Source organism: Dicentrarchus labrax, unplaced genomic scaffold (assembly GCF_905237075.1).
Source record: "Dicentrarchus labrax unplaced genomic scaffold, dlabrax2021, whole genome shotgun sequence".
Classification (NCBI taxonomy): Eukaryota; Metazoa; Chordata; class Actinopteri; family Moronidae; genus Dicentrarchus; species Dicentrarchus labrax.
The window spans coordinates 811,776-825,555 of NW_026136714.1; positions in this window are offsets into that span (position 1 = coordinate 811,776).

A 13,780-nucleotide genomic window follows, 5' to 3' on the forward strand; every position below is an offset into this window, starting at 1 on the left:
TATTACTATTATATTATTACAAGTAATGCCTTACTGCCTAACACTAATGCAAACTGAGGAATAAGTGCGTGTATGCTGCCCTACACCGCTGGTCCTCCCCGGTTGCTTCCTCCAACCTGCTGCGAAGTAAACAGACATCTGATTCCTTCTCCTTGTTATCAGCCACTAGCATGTTCACACATCTCGTGTACAGTACAGTTTCAGACTGGTCAAAGGTTGTTCAGATAAGGATTTATGGCTCTCCCATAACTCACTGTCTAAACATGACTCAGGCTTTCTTTAGCCTGCAGGCAGGCATGGAGGCACGCTGCCAACAGAATTTATATCCGTATATTTAGTTTCCAGCACTCGCATATATGATGAATTTCTTTCAAGGACCATTGGAAAAATCTGCGAGGCTGTACAAAAAAATGTAATATGAACAGAACAAATGATTTGTTGATCTAATTTTGGCAGATATTGTAATTAGTGTTTGATTTGTCATATTGTGACTGATGGAGAGCAATTTGTTTTGAAATCTTTTGCTGTTGTGTAGCTAAGAAAAGAATGCTGATTAGAGAGAGCTGTGGTCTGCATCTCACAGATCATTACTGAGGATATTTGTTTGGATGAAAAATTGTGGGAGTGCACAGTATTGACTTAGTACAACAATGCACAAATAGATCCACACTCCACCAGGAAAATCTGAAGAAGGAAAAGAAGGAAAAAAAAAAGCCTCCAAGAAATGAAAAATGTCTTTTTGAGTTAATCGAGGTACCTCACCAAGGATCTCCAAGTAGATGAGCAAGGCCAAAAACAGAATCAGTGAAATCATGCCTGCAAACATCCAGAAACGTGGTATGTTTTCTCTGTGCTTCCTGTAAACACTCACTGTGAGGGGTAACTCGCTCAGCCTCACTGGCAGCCATGAAATTTTGATTTACATCTCTCACTGGGGATCTTTTCTAAGGTAATATGTGTGCAACGTTCTGTTCATCTTTGCCAAAGGTTACGCTGGTGATTTAAAAGGCAGTCACAATAAACTAAAAGCAGCACGGATGATATTTCATCACTATCAAACAGCCACATATCTTCTTTTTATCTGCCGGCCTGATTTCCATTTATGAGGTAAGTCATTTAAAGTAATAGTTATAAAAAGCTTATTTTCTCTTTTTCCGAGAGTTCGATGGGAAATCGTTCTCATCATCTGTCCAAAGATAGTAATAATACTAATTAACCTTATTTATGACCTCTCAAAACTGTGCTTTACAGGGTAAAAACAACAAAAACAACAGCAATCATGGAGGTGTTAATCATAAAACACTAAGAACGACAGAACATACAGAAAAAGACAAAATCACCATAAAACAGCAGTAAGGAGATAAAATCACGGTGTTTAAAAGGTAAGAGACTTAAATTAAGTGATAGCAGTCCTGATCCCCTCTGGGAGGTTGTTTTTTTAATCTGGATTTGTGAAGCACCCGGGGAGCAGCGGCATCAGAGGACCTAGGGGGCCCGTGACAGCACGTGGGGAGTTAAGAGCTAAAGCTCGGGGCCCATTTTGGGATTTAAACATGATAATTAAAATTTTGCAGTGTAAAGATTAAAGGATAGATGTTTTGTGCTCTTGTTTTCTGGTAATATAAGGCAACAGGTAGCTGGTTAGCTTAGCATAAAGACTGGAAGCAGGAGGAAACAGCTGGCCAACTTTAAATGAAAATCACAAAGTTTTTATCAGCGAAAACAGCAAAAATTACTGTAATTTTACAGATAATGACTTTTATTACAGTTCTATAACTTTTAAAATTCAGATTAAAATAAGAAAAATCAAATAATAACAGCACTCTTCTCCTGATTATTTGTATTATAGCAGCGTTCGCCTGTATTTATAGCTCATTTAATTGTTTTTACATGTAAATATCTTTTATTAAACATTAAAAAGACAAAACATTACAAGATTTAATTTAATTTTAAAAGTGAATTCTAATTATCAAAGAGTCAAAAAGTCAAAAAGGCAAAATCTAAGAAACCAAAGATCTTCAGACACAAGGAAAATGCTGACACTGACGAGTATATACTCTGCAGGTGAAGACTAATCAGACACAGGTGTGGACGGACAATTACAAACAGCGGGAAACAAAGTGAACATAATAAAACACTAATGTCTCTGACAAACTGTGACTGGAGTACTTAAATTTAACAAGCACACACAAAAATAACACATTACAAAGGCTAGCACTTGATCAAGTAAAAGAAAAGAGTCTGAGCCGTCCACGGCCCTGAGGGACGGAGCCTTCTGACAGCGAGTGAGGCCTAACCCTGTATACCTGGCAGGGAAGCGGTGGTGGCTGTCTCGCTCTCTAACATCACCCTCCTACAGGAGGCAACCAGCCTCCCCTCCTCACACTGGAACAGCTCCCCCGTCTTCCTGTCTTGTATTCAAAATGGTCAGGAGTGGATCTGTTAAACCCAGTTTAGTGTCAAAATACGTAATACACATTAATTTAGATTATTTTACACATTAAAAAGGGGTCAAATTAATTGAATGATCTGTTATGATCTGTTATGGTCACATTGAGACGAACTGATATGACTGGCTTGATATGACATGTTTTTAAGTTTAAATATCTTCATTTGGGGGCTTTTTTAGTTTTAATTGTACGCGTATGGTTGGGCTTTTCAGAGCTAGAGTGCGTGATATCATCGTCTTGTCTGAAATGATACCCCGTTTGGGCGCTAGAAGCATAATCACAAGAGGTGTGCCTCAGCTAAAATCTCTGTGAAGTGAAGCCTCTGACCCAGGAGACACACAGCAGGTGCCATCACCATGGCAACCATTAATTGGAGTACACAGCTGATTGAGCTGACCTAATTAACAATTAACCTAGTTTGACTTGGCTTTAAACTAAATTCAAATCTTCTAATATTCAACATAGAGAGACTCTAGAGAGAGATAGAGTAACTGTATGAAGAGCAGGATGACCCTTGTTTTTCAAAATAAAGACACCAATGGCAAGGGATGCACCTTTTTTTTCAAAATAAAATCCCCAGAAGGTAAATGTAAACTGAGAATGAGGCTGTTCCTTCAAAATATAGTCACCATATAATAACTATCTTAACAGGAAACTACAGATGTACTTATTTTCACCGCACCAAACATTCAGACTCAGCGTTTCTTTAGAAATGTTTTTGGGTTCAAATATCTTCATTTGGGGGCTGAACTAAGCAAATACTGATATATGTGATTAGTTCTTCCACCCCTTTAAGTCTCCATGCGACTCTCTAGGCACCCCATGAATATGCCCCTGATATCTGCCCCTGACAAAGGCCTTAAAAAACTGTTCAAAAAGAGTTAAAATAGTCTTTAGACATTTAGATCCAGTTGAAATCTGCAGAAACCTTTATGCTAAGCTAAGCTTACTGTCTGCAGGCTTTATGTAAGACAGTGAATTAGCACACTGCCCAAAGTGTTAAGCTCTATAAATGCTTCCAGCTCCTTTCCATGAGAATATTTCATTATTGCACTCCCCATTATGTTTGTACTTACCAGCCCACCATCCACTGGAAGGGATTTCTTCAAGGATGATCGAGCCAGGGAGCTCTTAAATTGGACTAAACGAGCTCAGACTTTCTTTCTTTTTTCTTTCTTTCTTTCTTTCTAGTAAAAATCACATCCACTCTTATATGAATTAAAGGATCCAACATGTCGTACCTTTAAGCAAGCTAGTCAAAATAATGAGTTCCAGGCTGTTAAATTCAAAATGAACCTCAGCTGAAAATAGACTCAGTGGAGTATGACAGTATTCGGAGACAGTTGTCACTGTTTGGGGGTTGTCCTGTCTGCCGTGCTCTAAAACAGGATTTCTTTGTTACTCCACCTTTTGTGGACTGCATGTCACCTGTAAAATTCATTTGAATACTAATGCTTTATAGCTTTTGTTGCATGTCCCCGTAGGCCCTCGGAGCAGGAGAAAGAAAACTTGCTCCTTGCTGCTTTGTTCGTGTCAAAGTGGTGGCGGTGGTCAGAGAGACCTTTCAGCGAGCGGCAAAAGAAAACTCTCTTTTGAATAACAGCATTGTTCAAACATGAGGACCACAGTTCGAGTGTGGCCGCAAAGAATTTTGAAATAGCTTCCAAGAAAACGATTTTGCACCTTAACATATTCGTTCATTCATATTCATTCTTTCCGACTCATTACTCACTTGAAACCTGAACGTATACAGGATGCTTAATGAGAAAGCAAGGATTCAGATTGCTCCGCATTTCATCCTGAAGCAGCAGGAGGGAGAAACTTTCATCAACTGATATATTCATTATGTGGTTTTGTCTGGTCAGACGTGTGTCTGTCCTGCAGGGTTGATTTGTGTTCCTGTAATGAGGCTGCTTTTCACAATAAAATAGCTTTTTATTGCAGTAGAATCCTTTCAGCATGCAGAAACGCATTACAAGTGATAACATTACAGTAATAACATCAGGGCCGGATCGAGAGAAATGTTTATGAGGGGGGGCCAGAGGGTGGCATGGAGAGTTTAAGAGTTTAAATATCTGCTGGTTTAATCACAAATAATCACATATATCAGTATTTGATTGGAAAAAGCCCCCAAATGAAGATATTTGTATCAATAACTTTAACAACAATCTTCAGATTTTTCCAAATAATATACGTAAATATTGAGATTGCATCTCTCCCTTCTAATATCTATCTATCTATCTATCTATCTATCTATCTATCTATCTATCTATCTATGGCTACAATACAGTTCAGAGATGATGCATTTTAATATGGAACAATTCGGTTTGATTCAATGCGATATGATGGAGTCTGATACAGGCAGGTGGGAGGAGGAAGGGACTGAAGGGGCTGTATATATGGACTGAACAATGCACTAATTACAGAAAGGTTGATTAGCAACATAAGGCTAATGTTTCAATATAGAACAACACATTATTAATCAGAGCACTCACATGAGAACGTTTAACGGGCAGAACTCTAAATATTGAGTGAATTTATGAATGAAATCAGGCAGCTGACTGTCCCTTCACTTCCCTTCTGTCTGTAGAAAAAGTTCTGTTTAAACCACAATGTGTCCTGTCTGTCTGTCTGTCTGTCTGTCTGTCTGTCTGTTGATCTCTGCTCTGCCTCAGTACTGTGGACAGCACGGACCCGACAGTAAGACGAACATCAGACAGTCATTTAGTTGTTTTTGCTGTTTTTCTTCAGATACATGAAGCTTCAACAGACGGGGCTGAAGCCTCTTTAGAGCCCTTGGACATTTATTCTCTAGAAAAGAGACACTGCTTACCTTCAAATACCTTTATTTTATTAAATACCAGGAATCCCAAGTGTGTGTTTTTCTTTATGGGGAAAAAATGAAAGATAAATGTTTTAGAATAACATGTTATTGTGTTTATTGCTTTTCCAACAGACAAAAAAAAACACATTATTATCTGAGAGTCTGAAGTCTGACAAGCAGTGTAATGAAAAGAGTGATAAATAAAAAATGTTCAGTAACTAACACTCTGTGTATGACGGCAGTGGAAAGGTTGTTCCAGATATCTGGAGTAATATTTTACATTTTACGAGTTACTTTTCCGTCCACGCTGATCCCAGAACAGCTTCGGTTTACTTAACATCAGGAAATCATTTGCAGCATAAACCCAGTTAACAGCTTGACCTTTATAGCTACACTTCCCTTTGACAGAACGTCTGCTACATTTAGAGCCTCATGTAATATTTATACATCTTGTAGCCACAGATTTAGGACCTAGATTAAGTTATGTTTTATCTAACACATGCTGCCACATGTACACTGCATGATGTAACAGTAATATAGTGCTTTATTTGGAGAGTCTTTCATTGTTTTTTTGATTTATTTCCCCCGATCCTTCAACAGCTCGGCCTTCCCCACACCCAGGGAAATCAACCAAAAAGCCAACAACAATTAAATGTATAAGATTTATAAGTCATATTATTGTTTCCTGAGCAATAAAACATCACCGTGGTACCTATGATAAAGACAGTGTGGCAGTGTCCACCGAGGATCCACTTTAGAGATAAAAAAAGAAAGTCATTCAGTTCGGTTCACACACACACACACACACAGACTCACACACACTCACACTCACACACACACACACACACACACACACACACACACACACAGTCTTGTGATCTGACAGCTGTCTGTGTGACTGACAGACAAGCTGACTTGACAAATCTGGAACAGCAAAATCATAATAATAAATAAAATATGTGAAATAGACACACACCCTGTCCACAGTCTATCCACTGTTGTTGTTGTCATTTTAAATTTGGAATAAAAATGCAATATGATTAATCATTTGGACGCAGGTTAAGGTATCACAATTGACCCTGGTGAACACATTTTGTGGTAAAACAGGAAATATTTATTCATGTCAGGCTTGGAGAGGCTACAAGAGCAATGTAAAACAATAAAACTACAAACATTAAAAGATAAAACAGTATAAAAACTATAAAACTGCAAACATTTAAAGTATAAAACAGTAAATAACTGTATAAAAACAATAAAACTACAAATATTAAAAGATAAAACAGTATAAAAACTATAAAACTGCAAACATTTAAAGTATAAAACAGTAAATAACTGTATAAAAACAATAAAACTACAAACTACTACTTACCGTATTGCTTTTTAGCTATTAGGAGCCAAAATCCTACAGTCAGCGAGACAAACTATCATGTTGTTTCATTGCCGATCAACGATCAGCGTCGATATAGAGAAAATGAAGAAATGTGACATATTTAACTATTTCTGACACCTGTCACTGCTCCTGTCTTCACATTACTGTAAACTAATTATTATTATGTTCATCGACCTTTTACTACGAGCCCACAGAAGCAGAAAACATGTTGGTTTTATCTCCACTTCCTGCGTTGCTTTATGCTGTTCACAAGGTTCATTATTAGAAGGCAGGTTCAGCTCAGTTTATGTGAATTATTAAGGTTAAAATCCCCTCTGCTCCACGCTGTCAAACCAAACTCCATTCTAAAAACGGCTGATTTAAGGAAGTAAAACCTTTATTTCCACCATCTCTTTACTGATTCTCTTCAATCCGCAGACACAATCTGCACACGTTGACTCAGTAACATCATTAACCGACCTGTGAGGAAGAGTTTGCCACAGACGGACACACACTCACAGTTTTCATCCTTTCTGCGGATTACTCCACAGATCTCTTCTTATAATATTTACACTTGGCACTTTTACAGCGTTTGTTTCACCTCAAAGTGAAGTCGTAGTGGTCGTTTTGAGGACAAGAGAGTGACGTATGGCTGCTCTTATCTAGAAGAAGTACGGGTACTCAATGTGGACAAAAATCAAAAGTGACTGCGTGCAACAAAAACATAACATTGTCTCGGGTTTGTGTGACGTTACGATAATATATAAATCTTGTTAAATGCATGTGCTGACACGGCAGAAAGAAATCCACGTTGTGAACTGAAGTGAGCCCGCTCCGAGGGCATGAAACAGAAAATGAGTCCCACTCTGGCCCTGATTCATGTTTTTATTCCAACATACTGCTTGTAACAGCAGAACCGCAAACACTGCCATTATAAACGGCTGTAAAATATTGCTCTTATTAAGTTTTTTATGCGTAGGGAGTCATTCTGACAGAAGTCCCTCAGGCTCTTCGCTGTGGGCTGCTGTGCTACTTGCATGAATGATGGCGGCATTAGTGCAGGCAGTGCGACGGCGCTCGGAAAACATCCTAATAAAGATAAAAAAAGGAACCCAACCCATCTTTGTTACCGCGGAGACTCCACAGCGAATGTTGTTAAAAACCGTGAAATGAATGGGTTGCTGTTGGATCCCTGACTGCCTCTAACAGCTCGGACCTCGTGGTGGCCGGGACTCCCCCCCCCCAACCGCCCACCCACCCCTACAGGGCCCTTTGATTTCCGTGCAGCTGATTCTTCAACTTGTAAAGTGGCGTTAAGTAATCTGCGGCGTCTGTTGACCTCTGCTGGCAACCGAAGAGCCGTGGCAAACTTCAGCATCGGTCTGGCACGGCGGACGCTGTGTCATAAATAATAAAAGCACATTTTCAGCAGAGCTTGTTTGCTAATTAGAGCAAAGATCCATCGGCTGAGTGGACGTTTATCTCGGCTGACAGTAGTGTCGTTTTAATGCTGTTTTTGTCATTTGACGTTTTTTTGGCTACGGGATCAAGTATGTCGGTCGCGTAACGCCGTTCCTCCGTGGCTCTGTTAAAAATGTATTGCTCATTTTTTGCCAATGGGACGGTACAACTCTCGGTTGTTGACAAATCATTTCAGCTGACAAACAGTGCAATCTCGTACTGACATGATTGAAGTCCTCGGCTCGACCGTCCAAAGACTCATCATTCACCCTGACTGTTGTTGTTGTTGTTGTTGTTGTTGCCTCTTCAGCTGATTTAAATTGGCAGTTATTGGTGTTTGTAGGCTTTTTCTATTTTAATAAACATACAATATTGTTAGGATTCCTTCAGTGTTCATGGTTCAGGAGGTTTCTACTGGGAGCCGAATTATCCACAGAGGTCTCCTCCTCTCCAACACAAACAGACCCGCTGATTAAAACCAATAAACACACTGAATAAAGCAGTTCCACATTAAAAATGTGTGTTTCTCTTATGCTGTTTGGTATGCAAAGGACGTCGGCTAACGTTAGCTCAGCTTGTTTCTCTGCTAACTTAAGATCCAGACGTCCGATGACTAAAATCCTTCATCTGGTTCAATCTAGAGTTAAAAAGCACCAAGATCTAAACAGTGGATGGTAACAATGTGGCTTCAGACTGAGGCTGAAGCTAGCTGAGCAAGCTTTTCCAAATAGCCTACGTGTCTTTTTTCATTGAGCTTAAGTCTATCACTTAAAATGTGTCCATATCAGATCATTAAGTTCATTTGTATTGATAACGAAAACAGCTCATATTCATCATCAGTCAAAGAAAAGATGTAAACATGACAGAGGAGACACCATTCAAATAAATAACTGCATAAAATAAGAAAAATAAAATGTGAAATACTGTTTACAGACTGACAGCAACAAACAACCTACATAATAACAATACCTTTATTTATACAGCACCTTTTAAATAATATATGTGATTGTAATTAAATATATTAGCATATATGTCTGCCACTCTGTTATATTTCTGTAGATCTGCTCCTGCATGAGAGAAAACTTAATAAAAAGAAATAAGTGTGAGAGTGTTTGTTCCGTCCGTGATGGTTTGATAACAGTTATTATCATCCTGCTTCAAAACAACAAGCCAGAGCGAGGAATCGTGCACTGCCTCATCTATAGAACACAAATACTTACCCACAATCCAACGCTGTATTTACATCCAGCTCAATAACGCGTTAATTAGCAGAAGTAATGATTGCTCTGTATTTCCTGGGTCCGATCTATAACCGCTGACATTTATGAATAGAGGTTTGTCGGCTCGTGCTCGCAGACTCAGAGGTGAGCTCCTGCAGATCATCATGAGCGGAAATACTGAGCTAATTAATGAGCAGCTAGTTGATGAGACTTTTCTTTGTGTTGACTTCTGATTGCTCTCAAAGTAACACCGTTCATCACTGCCGGGTTTCTATTGAATAATAATATTTGGGTGCAATTAGCATGATTTCCATTATGCAATATGTAGATATTTTCCTTTTATTCAAATACATTACGGTAATATTCATGCACTGTGTCCTCAACGCAGTCATCTCTGTAATGCTATGATAATGTGTGTAGTCATGTGCAGCGAGCGTTGTCACGGGAAATTGCTTTAACTGGTGAGACTAAGAAGACATTTTTAACATTTTAAACAGATTTTATTTATTTAGCTGCTTTATTCCATGAATGGAGAACTCGCATGACTACCAGAAGAGCGAGCTGAAGACCGACAGTGAGCTCTGGTATTTGATCATTTGAAGTGAAGTGTGGCACCGACCTCTGAAGGACAACTATATCTGGTGCGGGAGCTGCCGGGAGTCGTACAAAACATTACTTTTGTGACTTTTTAAACATGCTATTGTCTGCACACGACATCTAGAACGTGCATTTGAATTGCAAAGCCAGCGTGGAAATAAATAAAACATGCTCATGTAATACATTCATACATTAGCAGCCGCACTGATCTGCATATTTACAGCAGAATGAAGTCGTTCTTTATGTACAGTTGGAGGATGAGGGTGTTCTTAACTTTTGTTACTGTCAACAAATTAAAAGCCCAAAGCCCTCAACGTGTTAGTCTGTCTGTCTGCGCTCTCCGACTTCCCCCAGGCTGTCTGTGGCACTTAACCCCAAATGAAGATGCTAATCTTTATAAAAGCCTCATGAATGTATACTTTTATTTGTTTAAAACGTTTGTGATTCTCAGAAACAGTGACTTTATGGTTGTTTTCAGCCTCACATTTGGTGTTCTAGCGAGCATTTGTGAGTAAGGATGGATTATGTGGGATCGACTACAGTGCCCATGTTTATCATAATGAAATAAATGTAATGTTATTTTAACGTGTAAACCCACATTATGGGTCTTGAGGTCTTCTTGATTTGAAGAAAACTTAAGAAATTGATATATAAAAGGCTATATGTCAGCATTTCATTCATTTCTGTGAAGAAAACTAAATGAACGTTTGGATTATTATTATTATTTAAAGCAATAATATCAACATGGCAGACTCCGCCAGAGGAGGACCCGTTCCCTCTGTAGATAAAAACGTCTCATTCTAAGGTAACAAAAACACAATGATTCTTATTTTCAGATGATTATACACTAATAAAGACATACTTATGAATATTATATTCCATTTCTGACAATAGATCCTCCTCAATGTTTCACACTTTAAGATATAAACTTCCTCACAGGACAAGGGCACGGTGAAGCAGTGGTCTTTCAGAGAAGGGGAAGAGCTTCACTCTCTGATAAACAGCCTCGTCCAGCGTTAGAAAACGACCAAAGAGTTGATAGAACAATGAGAAGAAAACCCTGAGGCTGTCAATGAGGAGAAGCCCTTTAAGTCTGTTCGACAGTTATAACACAGACAGAGAATTATATAAAAAGTTCCTAAAAATATCAGGAAAACTCTTCTCTGATCAATATTCACAGGAAATATTCTGCTCAAAATTCATGAAAATCACCCGTTTTACACCAACTATAATTATGTTATTGAGTTCACTGTTAGGGTTCATCGTGCAGTTTATCAGCTGTTCTCTGCTGTTATTGTTATTATTGAATATAATATGAAATATACATATAAAATAGTCAGTTTACTCCCTTGAGGAAAAAGGTTTGGGGCTTAAAACTTTCATTTATTAGGCAAAGCTGCAGGTATTTTAGTTAAATAATAATGACGATTAAAAAGTTTTTGCAATAAAATTATATAAATAAGGCAATTAGTACATGTTAATTATTTGCACAAATTATGAAACTGTGTATAAAGACAAACACCAAAGTTGTGGTCGATACACAATATGAATATATGCATCAATAACAATGAAGAATCAAAGATCAATAAGCTGATGCAGATTCAAACAACTGCAGTCTATAACCTTATCAGATCCTCTCAGCTCATTTGCACAGTGAGTCATTAAAACACTCGTTAAACATCTTGATGAGGTTTGACCGGAGCAACTGCTCGAGCATAAAGCGCCTTAACACACACACACACACACACACACACACACACACACACACACACACACACACACTGAACTTTCCTGCAGTGTTTCAGCTGCAACATAACAAAAGTAAGAACCGATGTCCTGCTCTCTTCATCCTGACTCATCACCACTAAATCCAAGATCTGCAAGGCTTTTTATTTCCCTCATGCAACAAACAAGAAAGAGCCGTAACAATCTATGAGCACTATGATAAATGTGTTTTTCAAATAACCATTGGGTGTAAATGTTATGAAAAAGATGTTTTTCCTTTTATGTGTGTTTTTGTGACAGAAATAGAGATGAAAAATTATAACTGTAACAACGATAACAACAGAAATATGATTAATATTTCTACTAATGATGACAATGATGATAAAAGCAATAATAATAATGATGATAATAAACATTTTATTTCTATTACTATTTGTGAAGTTACAGACCATGTGTGATGCAAATGTCTCATATTTACCCTCCAAACAGTGAGATTTTATTCCAAATGGAACAAGTTGCCTTCGATTTTCACTGAATTATCAAAAAATATTAATAATAATCACAACTATTTTTTCAATATTCACTTCCTTCCTCACTTCACAATGCCTCAAAACATCGCAACAGACAGTTTTTGTGCAATAATCCCCCCAAAAAAGATAAATGGACTACTTATATTCCAGTCTTCCCACCACTCAAAGTGCTGTACGCATTCACTGATGTGAGGTGCTCATCAGAAATGGAAACTAGGGGCATTCATGCACAGCATCGGGAGCCATTTGGGACACTTCGTCATGCAGCAGGAGGAGCTGGGGATTGAACCGCCAACCTTCTGATTAGTGGACGACCCGCTCTACCTCCTGAACCACCGCCGCCGCCATCTCAACCAATTAGACGGATTCCTCTGACATAAAAGTTTCTTTCAGGACTTTTTCTTCATTTTCTCAGCCTCTCTGATTTAAAGATAAAATATCTTCATATTTCCATGAGAACAGACCATAATGGTATCTTTGCATTTATAACACAGCGGGTGAAACACACGTTGTTGTTGTTTTTATTGTGTTTGTGTTGTTGAAAGCAGCGGAGCTCAAACATGTTTCATCAGTTTCCTCTAATTCAACTTTTTTTCCTCCGAGGGGTCAGTAAGTAAACTGACTATATTTTATGGATAATTTCATATTATATTCAATAATAACAATAACAACAGAGAACAGCTGATAAACTGCACAAAGAACTTAAACAGTGAACACAATAACTGCAGGAAGTTTGGAAGTCAGTAAAATCTTATATAATTTTAAAAGTTTTCACAACAACAACATTGAATAAATGTTGTTGTTGTGTATAAGCATTGGTAAACTGTCAAAATACAGTTTTTTATCAGTGAAAACAGAAATAATTACTGCAATTACACAGATAATGAGTTTTATTACAGTTCTTTAACTTTAAAATCCAGATTAAAATAAGAAAAATCTAATAATAACAGCACTGTTCTGTAAATTTAAGCCTGATTATTTGTATTATAGCAGTGTTCACCTTTATTTATAGCTCATTTAATTATTTTTACTGTAAATATCTTTGATTAAACATTCAAATGCCAAAATCACACAAGATTCTATGTAAAATTAAAGCTAAAAACAGAATTTTTATTCAGGAAATACAGTTTATTACTGTTTTATTCCAATTTCTTTTTGTTACAGCGTTGCTAATTTGGTCATATATGAATTAATGTATTAATTAATATGATTTATATCTTGTTATAAAGTGTTATGTGCATTAATAGGACATGAATGGGTACAGACAGAGAGGCAGAGGAGTTTTTTGTTTCCCCTTTTCTCCAAACCAAAATAGTTTCAAACTCCTCATCTGAACAACGGAGAAAAACCACACATATTGGACCTGGTCCCGCTCACCTAATCCTTATCGAACTGTGTGTTATTCCACATCTGTGTGTCTTAAGTGGAGTAAAGCGAGGGCTTCTCTGGTTGCAGTTCACAGTTCAGCAGAATCACGAATGAAAAAGAGTATTCCTGTACGATTTAATTCTCTTTATCCCACCCGACTTGTGTCAAAAAACTCCTTTTTCTTTCCAGATCAAATGTGCAGCTCAATTCAGAGCGGAGCAGTCCACTCACAGCAG